General features: G+C 38.0%; 1 pseudogene; it reads right to left on the bottom strand.

Annotated features, from left to right (window-relative positions):
• Positions 1–9,469: 9,469 nt before the first annotated feature.
• LOC122897284 lies at positions 9,470–9,887 on the bottom strand (annotated as a pseudogene).
• Positions 9,888–14,708: the final 4,821 nt, after the last annotated feature.

Genomic DNA, 14,708 nt, shown 5'->3' with positions numbered 1-14,708 from the left:
CATCTTCCAAAATGTCCTGAAGCATATCAAATTCTCTTTGACTAGTGCTCCTACGAAGAATGTATTTTTCTAAGTAAAATAAGAAAGGATTTTATAGTAATACACAAAACTGAATCTTTTGCATTTTTCAGACATTAGCCAGCATATTATAAACATTTCAGCGAGTTTAAAGTTAGGCAAGTAGGGAACTTTAACTATGTCAATAACAGATAGTCTAAATACTGAAACATGAGTGGGGATATCAGTGATCTGTATGTCTAGAGTGGCCTAAGAATATTTCACTGCCTGACTTCACACAGACATATATTAAACTCACAGTTGAGACCAGAGCTAAGTGCCATCATCATATGCCCAATGAGCCGCATGCTGTCTGTTAAGGCTCCTTAAATGTCACTCATGCTAACCAGACACAGGTTCTTCCCTGAATTTTTACTTCTCATACGTACTATCTTAATGAAGCTTGTTTTGAGGCCCCTTACTTCAAATGTCTGGTGACCAGTTAGGTCCGAGGCTATACTGTAATTCTAGAATTTTCCGAGTCATCCTCAGTATGTTCTGTTGAGCCTCAGGCCATCAGAACTTGACTTATAACCAGTACATCTTTAGTCGCATGTGGACACCAAGCAGTATAATGGTAATTAAGTATTTGGTCTCTTGAGTGGGACACACAAGGGGTTTGGATTCCAGCTCCATATTTGTGTGATTTAAAATAAAATACTCAGTCTTTTCATTTTCAGTTTCTTTGTAAAGTACAGTTAATAAAATGCGTAAAACAGCAAAGTGTTTGGCAGATAGAAATCACTAATCAACTTTAGCTATTACTGTCTCTATGAACAGTATTCAACCTCCTGAAATTATCTGATGGAAGACCACAACTGCTGTTCAGGCTGCTTCTGAATGGAAGAATGCAACTGGGAAGTGAGAGAACTGAGGATAAGATGTGGGGAATAATTACTTGGTGAATTAAAGTAGGTATTTTTTCAAACTTGTAGGGAGAACTCCACCTAGGCAAGGAAGGAAGCCTAGGGAACATCTCTAAAGATGGAGGCATAGCATAGGACATAGTGTATGTGAACTGTGGTAGAAGAGGAGGTAAGCTAACAAAGAGGTGACCTGAGCCAGCCACCATCTTGCTGCGAGACCTACCACTACTGTTGCTAGGAGGTTTAGTGGAATGTACAGTGGCATGTTGGTCTGTGTGTCTCAAGAGTGAGCACTGCTTTTTATAATTACCAGTATTATTGGGCTTCTCTGATGATAATTCTGCCAATAGTTCATTAAAAATGAAGGTGTTAATGCTAGTTTATTTTTCTTTTTTAAAAAATTTTTTCTTTTCTCTTGTTTTTTTAAATTTAATTTTATTTTTTCAGTTTTCCAAGATTCATTGTTTGTGCACCACACCCAGTGCTCCATGCCATACGTTCCCTCCTTAATACCCACCACCAGGCTGAATCAACCTCCCACCTCCTGCCTTCCAAAACCCTCAATTTGTTTCTCAGAGTCCAGTCTCTCATGCTTCATCTCCCCCTCCGATTTCCCCCAATTCACTTTTCCTTTCCTTCTCCTAATGTCCTCCATGTTACTCCTTATGCTCCACAAGTAAGTGAAGCCATATGATAATTGACTTTCTCTGCTTGACTTACTTCACTCAGCATAATCTCCTCCAGTGCTCCTTCTCAGTGGGAAATGCGTTCTTTCAAAATTTTCAATGTATGATGATGCATATGCATAATAACAATAAGAAAGATAATATTGATAAGGAATTTCTCTCAATTTTCTATTGGAAAAGTGAATGATTTTATATTAGCTAAGTTATTTATTTTGGAGTATATACAATAGGTTTTTAAAGCCTGTGTGTATGGGTGCCTCTGGGTGCAACTCTTGGTTTCAGCTCACATCATGATCTCAGGGTCATGAAATCAAGCCCCATGTCCTCTGTCCCTCCTCTCTTGTGCTCTCTCTTGCATGTGCGCTCTGGTCTTAAAAAAAAAAAAAGAATATCTTCTCCCATTCCGCTTTCTATATCCATTACCTTTTCAGTCATGGTAGTTATGGAGTCACAGAATATGTATTTCATTTATGGTGGCAACACATAGAGGAGTTTCATGCAATCTTTATTCTGTTTATTTTGCTTTCCTGCTCTCATTATACTTTCTTCACAGTTGTGAAACAAATATTAGCACAATGGTGATAGTTTGTCACCTTCTTGTAGACATTTTACCGAGAAACAAAAAAATGCCCCTGGAAAAATTGTAGAAAAGCATAATAAGCATTTTAATATAAACAGCAGGAATTCCTTTTGACTACACAATCCTTCTTATAAGAACTTCAGTCGAGTAATTTAAATATAAATGGAAATGAACCTTTAGCCCAAATTTAATGTGATTAAGATTGTAATCTTCAAGAAAGTTCGGTGTCTCAGGTCTACTTTCTAAGTTACACATACATAAACATACACGATCATACAAACCTGGGGATTATATTTTCTTTTACCATCTTTCATTGCTGTTTTGGGGAGATTATCTTCTTCTGTTCTTGAGAGAGTAAACTATTAGGACTAAAATGGAATCTTAGAACTAAACCACCTCATTGATCATGAATAAAAGCCTTAGCCATTCCAATTCTAAAGGCTTTAATTTGATCTCTTTCTCTGTTTCACTAACTTTCGTGTTAAGAGTTTCTCATGATTCCAAGGATATGTTTAAAGCCCTGTAAATCATAATCCAGCTCTCTCAGAGCTTCTGACTGCATTTGGGTATTCCCTTTAGAATAGTGTACCATGCTCCTTGGGGGGATTGTGTAGAAGAGAGTAGAGATGGACTGGGTCATGCCTTTCCTTACCATTTGAACAACAGCTCAGAAGGAAGCCTACCACTAGTATTGCTAGGAGTTCTGGTGGAATGAACAGTGGTAAGTTTGTGTGCCTAGAGATTGTGTGTTAGCAGTGCCATCTTTGGAGTAGAAAGGATATAGCAGCAGCTCATTTTACATAGCCCCAATCTAAACCCATATTCACACAGCTACTTATGTAACACTACATCTATGAAGGGAAGGAAGTTCCTTACTTCATGAGCCACTTCCCTTTTAGATTTTCTTCTGAACACATTGGCTCTCTTCACACCATTAGGAAGTTCTTGTTAAAAAAAAAAATGTGGAACTAGAGGGCATCATGCTTAGTGAAATAAGTCAATCAGAGAAAGACAACTATCATATGATCTCCCTGATATGAGGAAGTGGAGATGCAACATGGGGGGATTAAGGGGGTAAGAGAAGAATAAATGAAACAAGATGGGATTGGGAGGGAGACAGACCATAAGTGACTCTTAATCTCACAAAACAAACTGAGGGTTGCTGGAGGGAGGGGGGTTGGAAGAGGGGGATGGGGTTATGGACATTGGGGAAGGTATGTGCTATGGTGAGTGCTGTGAAGTGTGTAAACCTGGTGATTCACAGACCTGTACCCCTGGGGATAAAAATACATAATATATTTATTTTAATTAATTAGTTAATTAATTAAAAAACAATTAACAAATAAAATTTTAAAAGACAAAAAATATGAATTTTCCACCTCTGACTTTTGACTTGGATGCTTTAAAATGTTGCGGCAAACTTTTAGTTGTCAAACTAAGTCATTAAGTGTAATGTACAGCATGGTGACTGTAGTTAATAATACTATATTGAATATTTAAAAGTTGCCCAGAGAGTAGATCTTAAAATTTCTCATCACAAGAAAAAAATTTTCCATACTTGCTTTAGTGATCATTTCTCAGTACGTATAAATATTGAATCATTGAAACTGTACACCTGAGACTAATACAATTTACATGTCCATTATACCTCAATTTTTAAAAAACCATAATAAAAGCAAGATAAGCATATAAAAATAAAATGATGTAAATATTTTTCAGTTAATCTTTCTTGGCTCTAGGTAGAATTTCTTTCAGACCAATTAAGTTAAATGGATATCTCTCTCAAATATCTTCCTGAAAGGATTTGTTCTCTTTTCTGGGTCTCAGGAAGATTCCGTGAGGAATTGAACTTAATATATTTTCTTCAAGTCTCCTCATTATTGCTTGTTCCTTCTTTTATAGGACTCCAACTTTTTATTTTAGGCCCTTCTTTGATTTCTCATTTCCCTCATTTCACACTTATTTTGACTCCTAGCCAGGTCTTAAAGGCTTCTGTCTTTAATTATTTCCAGAATCTACACTTTTTACCCATCATTGTTAATAGAATCACTGTCAGGCCTGGTCTCTGGCCACTTATCTCCCTTACACTAGCCTCACCAAAGTGAGTTTACGGCTTTAATCCATAGTAAAGATTGTGGTAAAAACCAAATTTGCTGCACATCAGGCTTAATGTAAATCTATTCAAACTTTTCTTTGTACTGCCTTTGTATGAAGGTAATTTATGCTCTCTTCCATTGCTATCCATTCATTGATCGATGTATCCACCAAAAAAACAAAGAATCTTGTTCTAATCATTATATTTCCCCTGTTATACCCAACACACACACACACACTCTCTCTCTCTCATAGTCTAAAAGTTTATATAACATGAATCTGGGATGAATAACTCTTCCTCTTTGATCTGCAGAACCTGTTATTGAGTGTGCTTTGAATTGATATTTCTTGATACTACTTTTAACAATCCGAAAGTGAAAAAGATTTTTCTCATGATAGTCAGTGCCTTATCTTCCCGAATTGAAAGAATCGACTTCTCTGTGAGAAGCCAATGACATTTGGACCAATTTCTTATCAGATTCTAGGATTAACTCTTACAAGTAGATTTGTTTCTCCATGGATAAAACAAGTAAGAATGTGCTATTCAGTCTCTCACCTTTCAGTTTTATGGGCCTACTGGGCAATTATTAATGGATTAGGAGAAGGTAAGCTAAATAAAACAAACTTCTCTGTTGTTACCAAGTAATTCTCTGTAGAGATAGCAAGGACCTTCACAGCACTCCAGGCGTGAGTAAAGAAGTAAAGAAATAAAGAAGGACTAAAGGGGGCAGGATGATACAAGGGAAGTAAATCTTTTTCAGATGCCCAAGAAAGTTAAAGCACTGAAGAATAAAAAGGAATCAAAACGGAGAAGGAAGGGGCAAACAGAAGAAGATAAAATTTCCAATTACATTATTAAAGGTGAATTGATACATTTCACATGGGAAATTTTAAATATGTTCCATTAATTTAGGAGAGCAATAAAATTCTGTCTCCATGTATTGTAAATTCTAAATTTCTAAATTTAGAATTGTAAATTCTAAAATTCTAAATTTTCAACAGTTAGAATCTCCCTTTCACATGGGAAAAACTTATCTTATGTTATTCATCAAGAAAATATCTCACAGGAAGTACCCATTGACATACAAAGAACCAAGGCATTTAAAATATATAAATTCTATATATCCGGGTTAGGTGAAGTGGGGGGAGCAAGATGTTTAATCTGACAGTGCAGTCTGTGGACTAATTGATAATGATGCTAGAATTCTAGGAATGTAGGAAAGTCCTGAGCAAAGACAAGAAGAGAAAGCTTCCTCACCAGTGTGGGAAAGTTGTTCAGGGTCTTTGGGGAATGACAGTCCCTGCTTTATTATGTGATGCTTAGGGGCCCCATGTGCTCCTCCTGTAGTACCTCCCAGGGACACTGGGTCCAGACTCTAAGCTACAGCCAGGTTCCTCCTCTTGGGAGCAGCTTAAAACAGCCATCAAGTTCAGAGAGAGAAAAGGACGTTAAAGTTGGTCCCCAAAGAGAGGTGATTGTAGCAGCCATGATGGAAACATTAGCAGCCGATTTAAGCAGCTTCAGTGGTTACATTGGAAAAGGTATAACAGCCTCTAGAAAAAAAAAAAAAAAAGCCACCTATGCGTATCAGATTTTAAATGCACATCTTGGGGTGCCTGGATGGCTCAGTTGGTATAGCATCTGCCTTTGGATCAGGTCACTTTTCCAGGGTCCTGAGATGGAGCCTCTTAGCAGGGGGTCTGCTTCTCCCTTTCCCTCTGCTGCTCCCCCTGCTTGTGCTCTCTCTCTGGGTCTCTCTCAAATAAATAAATAAAAATCTTACAATAAATAAGTAAATGCACATCTCAGGGCACCGGGGTGGCTCAGTCGGTTGAGTGTCTGACTCTTGGTTTTGGCTCAGGTCATGATTTCAGGGTTGTGAAATGGTGCCCCATGTGGAGCTCTACACTCGGCACAGAGTCTGCTTGAAATTTTCTCTTTTCCTCTGCCAACCCCCTGCCACATGCTCTTGTCTCTCTCTCTCTCTCTCTCTCTAAGATAAATAAATAGATCTTGAAATATATATTTTTTCTTTAAATATCTATTTAATATTTTTATTTTATATTTTAATAATATAAATATATATAATTATATAATTTATAAGTAATAGATTATATAATTATATATTTTAAATACATTTTTCTTTAAATATATATATATAATATGTAATATATATGTATAAACAATAAAAATGTGTCATACACACACAACCACGCAGATACATGTGAAAATAGATACTCTCCTTTTTCTTCTCTTTTACTCTTGTAAAACTGAATATAAAAGACTTAAGAAGAAATAACAGGGACTTAATTTATGCTTGTGCTTGAAATACTTGTAACAAGAGGAAAAAATAAAACTCTGGTTGTGGAGGTCAGGCAACAGAAGAATAAGAGACAAGTGATGAGAGCCATGTGACGGGCTTAGCTTACTCTCTTCGGAGGGTTTCCAGGCCTTGGTACCATTTTGGGGCTGAAGACTCAGGCAGAATCCAGTGGACTTGGTAATTTGAGGGTCTTAGGAGACTGAGGTGAGCATCAGAGAGGCAAGAACTTCTTTGAGCAAGAACTCCAAAGATCTGCAAAGGATCCCAGTAAAGTAACAAGCTGAGCACTGAACAGCACATGCATGTGAGGAAAGTACCCAAGATAGCAAAAGGAAAACCTAGAAGGATTAGAGGTGAAAGTGCTGGATATACGCTCAGTGCTGGGTGTGGTGCCTCTTCCCATCAGTCAGACTGGAAAACCTTGTGATTAATGTGGCATTAGGTAGAACAGACAGGAAAGTCTTAGTAGGGAGGAATGATTGGCCCAATACGGAGTACTAATCTCCTCCTGCCCAACTAGTCTTAAAGGAAGATTTGAAAGGATCAAACTTAATGATTTGATTCCAGAAGGAAACTGAAGACTATTTCAGGAATCCAAGAATATCCAGCTGAGGGACTGCCAAATTTTTCTAATATTTAAATTCTGACAATTTTCTTTTTTAAAAAAAATTATTTATTTGAGAGTGAGAGAGAGAGAGCAGAGAGAGGAAAGAGGGTCAGAGGAGAAGCAGATTCCCTGCCAAGCAGGAAGCCCGACTTGGTACTTGATCTCTGGACTCCAAGAGCATGACCTGAGCTAAAGGCAGTCCCTCAGCCAACTGTGCCACACAGGTGCCTCTAAATTCTTATAATTTTCTAATAAATGTCTAATTATAACTCTCCAGCAAAAAGACAGTCAACATGGTTTTATTACTGTCTATCCTTTCCTCTTGGCTTTTCAAAATCTAATGCTGCTGCTACTCAGTATTTTATTTAAGATTTTATTTATTTATTTGACAGAGAGCTAGAGAGAGAGCACAAGTAAGCAGAGTGGCAGGCAGAGGGAGAAAGAGAAGCAGGCTCTCTGCTAAGCAGGGAGCCTGATGCAGGGCTTGATCCCAGGACCCTGAGACCATGACCTGAGCCGAAGGCAGCCGCTTAACCCACTGAGCCACCCAGGCATCCCTACTCGGTATTTTAGTTACAGATTTTTATAAGCTTGATAAATACTTAAATTTCACAATGAGTTTCCTGAATTTTGTTTTGCTCTGTTTACCATTGCTTCTTGCATCCTGTTATTTGTTCAAGTTTTTTGTTGTTACTGTTGGAACACATCTTTTACTAGCTCTTTCAGAACGTGTTCATGAGTGGTAGTATGTTTGAGTTCTGGTATGCATGAAAATATTTTTATTTCTCTCATTCTTTAATGAGAGGTACAATTGTATATTCAGAATTGTTTCTTTTATCTCTTCCAATCTTCAGCTATCTTCACAGACTTTTTATTTATAATGTTTTTGACTAGAAGCCTACTGCCAATTTTTTAAATACAAGTAATTTGGCTTTTCCCTCTATCCTTGGTCTGAAATTACACTCATTATGTGCCCAGGAATGGTTTTCTTAATTTTGCTTTGCACTGTAGTTTTTGGCCATTTCAATCTAGAATATTATGAATATTTTCAGTCTGGAGAAATTCCTAAGCAGTGTATTTTCTCTCAGTTATTTCTATGATGTATTTTCGAAAGTCCTTTTTTATGGCTATTGAAAATTCTGGACTTACTGTGCAACCCACTTAACATTTTCTCATACTTTTTAGAATGTTATCACTTATTCTATATTTTGAGGGTACTCTTAATCTCATTTTTCACAGTTTAAATACTATATTTAATAATAATGTAAAAATCTCATTTCTGCATATATTCATTATATATTAATACATACTGTTATTTAAATATCCTTGCATATGGGTGGAGCCATTCGACTCACTCTGGACTTTATATTGGGCTACACTTCTAGGGCTGTACTCTTCATTTTTCCTTATCCTTCTGCATTCTCTTTTTCTTAATCAGCCATCCAGACACACAGCCACTAGATGATTAGAAACTGGATTCCTGAGTCACCACTTGAAGGAGAGTCTTCTGACCAGGAACGTCTACACTGGACTTTACATGAATGAGAAATAAACATTGACTGGGTAAGTTACTGAGATTTGGGAGTTATTTCCTGAAGCACATGGTGTTCTTTGGTGCAGATAATATACCACAATAGGTAATTTCATGCTAACATATGACAATATTAGATGAAATTAAAAATCTAACATAATCTTATTTGCATTTTTTCTTCTTACCCCGTGGTTTCAGACTTTACTGTCTTACAAGAATGGTGTAAAGTTTGCTTACTTGCTTGTGCCTTTACTGTAATTATCACTATATAATTCAACACCAAACACAATTCATTACTCATTATAAGCTTTCCATAGCTGCTTTAAAAATGAAGTAAGGGTATTCTGTATCTTAGGAATAGACTTTTAAACCTCTGTAAAATCAATATTTCAAGTAAATTTATTCCATTTGAGAATTTGAGTTTTTGCCATATGTACATTTTGTAGCCTTCTTAGAGATTATTTTACAAGAGCTGGGAGGCCTGGTGTATTTGTGTGTGTTTTTGAACTTAAATGAATTCTTATTTTAGACAACCTCTGGGACATGGTTTTTTTTTTTTTTTTTCTTAAAAACAATGCCTCCATGCCAGATAAATCAAGGTCAAAATAAATGAAGAGCTCAAGATGACATCAGTTTTATTCGTCTAAGTCCTGGTGTCATATGGATGAAGAGCAGGAGTCAGCGATGACAACAGGTGATACATCCAATGTCAGAGCCAAATTCATTAACATTTTTCCACTTCCACACCATCCTTACAGAAAATCCTGTGTGGGGTCCTGCTATCCTCAGAGTAGCCATGCCCTCTCGGTCCATGTTTTCATCAGGAAAGAACTGGTAGTTTTTGCAGTTAGCAAGGATGTGCTTGATGTGTTCTGCAGCCCCTGTCATGAAAGGTTTTACTCTTTCTGGCTGCTGTTCTTCAAGTTTGCCTATGACTGATTTGATGTAATCTTTGACATGCTTCTTGTAGGCTTCTTTGGTGCAGCTGGTTTCCGTAAGTGATGGTTCAGGACAGTATCACCACCAGCGGTGACTGGGCTTTCTGTACCTTCACCCTCGGGGCCTCGTGTGGAGATGTTTCCACCAATGAGCAAGTCATCAGTGTTGCCCTCTGTCCTCCTGACCATCCTCCCCTCCACCTCCAGGCACAGCCCCTGTGTCTTCTCCCAGATCTTGTAGATGGTGGACAAAATCTCATCCTAGCAGATGAGGTCCCAGGAGATGATCGTGGTGGTGGCTCGAGAAAAAAGGGTGATGGTGCTAGCTTAGCAGAGCTGGGAGCTCTGAGCAGTTGTGGTGCAGCATTCGGGGGCACGGGGGGATAGGGAGGAGTGGGCAGAAAAAAGCTACAACCAGGTGTATTTGATTAACTCTCATCTCTTGAATTGTCCATTACATGGAATTTCACTGTTCCATGATTTTGAGAGTTCAAGGTGATAAAATATTTTTAAATACTTAGTATTTACCAAACTACACTTAGTTTAATTTACACTCAGTAGGTTGTAAAATATAAATAGAGCAAAGTTTATAACATAAAATATGCTAAGTACAATGAAGGATACCAAGGAAATGGTAATGACCTATACCATGGTAATGGATGATGATGATAATACCTGTATTAGGATAGATTTGGGACTCCTAGGGCTGAATCTCAGTGGTATTGCAGTGTTTATTTCTTACTGAAAGTATGTATCTGAATTAGGGCAAGGAGGAACCCAGTGCCACATGGTTACTAAGAGACCCAGGCTTGGAAAGAGGCATGAAATTGTCATCATGCTGACTCAGCTGGTCTTCTGGGGTTGCCACAGCAGGGAAAGAGAGAGCTGGGAGGCCCGACAGGGTGTTTTTCACTCTTACTCTCACTAAGTTACTCAGGTTACTTTGGTTTGCATTTGACTGGCTGGAGTTCTTCCTATAGCCCTGCCCATCCCAAGATGGCTACAAAGTCAGCCTTCCATGAGTCAGGGGAGAGGGGAACCAGTTATGGATGGACACCAGTAATGTGTCCAAAATAGCTACCATTTACTGAAAATATAATATGTATACTATTACATCTAACTTTCAGAGGTAACTTATGTGGTCCTTACTTAATTTTGCCATTTTACAGGTGAGGAAACTGAACCCTGAAGATGTTAAATAACTCACCCAAAGTTTGAGTTAATAAGTGGGTTCAAGATCCAGAACTTGAAACCATGTCTGTATTAGTAGAAGGACCATACTCTTATTCGCTACAGAATTTCACCTCTTCACAATAAATATTCACCACTTATGTTAATATTGTTCTGACTGATAGATTTCCCAATTATCAGGAACACTGAAGGAAGATTGAAGTGACAAGGCTGACTCCCTGTCCTTACCCCTTTCCAGCCCTCATGGTTGGGTCCAGGACTGGAGGAGACCTCAGGTTGAAGCCTTCCTTACGCTGACTATGAGACCAATCCTTATGTCAGGACAGAGCAGTTCAGAAGAAGACACGTCGCTGACAAGGTCAGTCCTGTGCCAACTCTGCCCTTCTCTAAGAATTATTCTTTTGTTTTGTTCATGTGTCCAAGCCCCAAGCTTCTATTGTAAGTCTGACACAATATGGTAGAAACAGTATGGGCTTTGCTCACTGTCCAAGCTGGGCTTAATTCCAGGTTCCAACACTTACTAGCTATGTGACCTTGGGAAAATTACTTCCCAGAGATTCTGTATTTTTCATTTGTAAAGTAAAAGCAATAATGGTAAGTACTATTGTTAAAGCTGACATTTGTTGGGCACTTATATTGCCGCCTCTGGGCTAAGTGTTTTAGCATAAATTGTCTTATTGAATCCCTCATTATCCCCCTGAAGTAGGTACTATTATTCTGCATATATTATACATGAGAAATTATGTAATTTGCCCACACTTAACCAACTAATAACTGACCAAGGATTCAGACCAAGAATTCACTAACTCCAGAACTATAGTCATTGCTTCTAAGAAGTATTTATTTTTATTAACATGGAAATTATGTCTATGTTCACTTATTTCCTCCCATTTCCCCCAGTAATTTGATGTTTACTTGTTCGATTATTCTCAGGTCGTAAACTTAAACCCAGTCTAGTGTCCCACTCTAGCATCTTGCCTAGTTCCCATGAACATAATCCATGGGTTCCTCCATCACTGTGAGGGCTTTTCTGACTCTTCTTTCCACTGGTTGAAATGTCCAGATCTTGCCTGCCTTGAACATCTCCATTCCTCGTCTTCACTTGCCTGATTATTATAAGCTCCATTGTGTTTTAGTGCTCTCTTCTGTTATTAAACTTACCCATCCAAAGAAACACTTACTAAATGCCAGCTAAGAAAGATACTCATGAGTAGGGCGTATAGTCTACTTTCGGTAAGCTTGCACACTAGCGCAGGAGATAAGATGCGTGTAGAAATAAGTGTAAGGCATACAAGGAAGTAAATTAGGCCTGAAGACAGGCATAAACATTTGAACAGTTCTCCTAGGAGGGGAAGCCGGAGTTGGCTGACATCTCTGAGTACCTGAAATAAGACAAACACTGTCTCATGTCTTATTTAAATTTCTCAAAACCCTGTGAAAAAGGCATTGTGATTCTTTTTTTTGTTCTAAGTAAGAAAACCAAGGCCCACAGTTGGGAACTCGTTTGTCCTAGAATGTTGTACAGATTGGACACTGCGATCTGCTGGTCTGAATAGACCCCGTTTGCTCATTGAACACATCTCTTTTCCGTGTCCTAGTCCTCTTCCATCCTGCCATAGCTCTTCTAGACTCACTGGGGAATTCAGCCTCTCAACCGTTAGGCCTCTTTATGGATCTTACTATACTGATTTCTGATTGGAAAGGAGAGGGAGAAGGCAGTGGAGGAGGAGATGGCCAAGTTCCTTAGGCAGATATGCATCCCTAAACTTGAGGAACTCCCACTAATACGGAGTATTGCTCAGGGCTGGCCCAAGGTCAAACTGGTAAGTAGGGGAAGTCTCCCTGGAGTGGCTCTGATACCTGCATTTGCATCTTCCCCCCATTTCACGTGTGTCACAGTGTTTGATTTGTCCCATCTGTTTTCCAGGACTCCCGTCTAGTCTGGCATTAGGAAGACTTCTTCCCTAACAGGGTTGGCTTCCTGCCCCTATATATCACAAGTATGTGATTACTACCCAGCAGTGTTGAGGCAGGCTTATTGAGCATTAGCTCTTGGGGGTTGAGTAGGAAATGTAGGCCTCTTGTAGTAGCTTAGCAAGTATCCTTTCTGAGCATTACGTACTGATGATCTGTTCTTTCCTTTGTTTGCTTCCCATGCTCTAATTCCTAACTTTTCTGTATCTGCTTTCCCTGAGTCTTCCCCTCTAAGTACTGCACATCTACAAGTTGTGATCTTTTTCTTGGACTTGGAGTGCCTGACTTGTCCCATCTTCTTTCTGAATCCCCTACAGGGGCCATCATTCTCAAGATGTTGGTGTCAATGGGTCATCTTAGTTTTTTGACGAACCAGTCTCTGGGGATGTTGGAGTTTTATAAAAATAACCATTCTAGATCCTGGGCGCTGAAGCTATTTCTTACTGGTTTTCCAAGTTCTGTGTGACAGTAATGAATAAATTAGAAGTACTTTGAATATATGGACATATGTATGAATCAGGACACTGCAAGGTTTGGTGGTGACCTTTGTTGTCACTCTGCATGGGATCTGATCCTGGCCCCAGTCTTCAATAGTGTGTGGTCTTAGGAAAGTTACTTAACTGCACTATTCCCTATTTTCCTTATTTATTAAACAGGAGTATCAACCACAATAGTAGTGGTATCTATCTTATAGCTTTCCTTCCTTTTGGGGGGGATGAGGATTAAAGGAAATTATAGATATAAAGCCCCTGGTTTAGGATGTGGCATATGTAAGCACTCAATAAATTTTGGGTACAAAGGAATAGGTACTTTTCTTAAAAATACTGTTCAGTTAGGCTTCAATGGGAATTGTTCTTAAAACTCTCAGATGTCAGTTTTATTTTAAAATAAAATTTGCATGTGCAGGTAACTTCAGGAGAAAGAGATGGGGGAGCTTACCTTAGACACTAAGATACTTCTAAGGGTTCTTTGGAGGAATTTACCATTTGCACAATGCAGTGATTTATCTAAAAGCACAAAAATGTTTCAAAATATCTGCAGTTTAGTCAAAATTAAAAAGGAAGATAATACCATCTCTTTTCTTTTAATATTTTGAAAGCTTCAGGAAATTTCAACATAGAGGAAAAGAAGAGTAGAAAGGAATAAGAGACCTAAGTGAGGTTCAAAGAAGAGTCATTGTTTTTACTTGAGATTTAAATAGTGATTTTAAGTTTTCTATAAGCAAGAAACTGGAATGAGAATGATGAGGTCATTGTGCTTTTAAAGTGGTAGGAGTATTGCAAAATATTTAATTGTCTATTGGAAAAGAAAGTCTTTTTTTTTCCAGTGTTCTCGCTGTGAAAATGTATATATTTGTTTGTATAAAGAGGTAGTTCTGAATATTGGTATTTAAATATTTTTTTAAAAAAAACACTGAATATGGATGCACACAGAGAATTAAAGATGATGAATTTAAGTTTTTTCTCATGTTGTGTGTCTGCTAGAATTTGAACCAGAAGTACTTTCATTTAGATGTTTGTATGATAAAGACCCACAAAACTGTAAAACTTTGCTATAGCTGTCAGAGATCACAGTTGAATGCAATTCAAATTATGAGCTCATTGAAAGCACCTTAAAATGTCAGTAAACTCATTTCTTGAGCTGTTGGCTATCTGCTGGTGAAGATAGCAATAGGCTTCCAATCTTACGGATCTGTGATTCTCAGTTCAATTACTATGATGTGGTCAGAAATATTGCCTATACTTTGGTGATGAGGTATTTTTGAAATGTGAATTAACATTCTCACTCAACACTTGGTACAGTTTCACTCCTGGCTGTCACTTTTAATGGTTGTTCTGCCTTTTTAAATTCTTAGTAGCA

The sequence above is a fragment of the Neovison vison genome, chromosome X, assembly GCF_020171115.1.
Source record: "Neovison vison isolate M4711 chromosome X, ASM_NN_V1, whole genome shotgun sequence".
Lineage (NCBI taxonomy): Eukaryota > Metazoa > Chordata > Mammalia > Carnivora > Mustelidae > Neogale > Neogale vison.
This window is presented reverse-complemented; position numbering and strand designations above follow the sequence as displayed.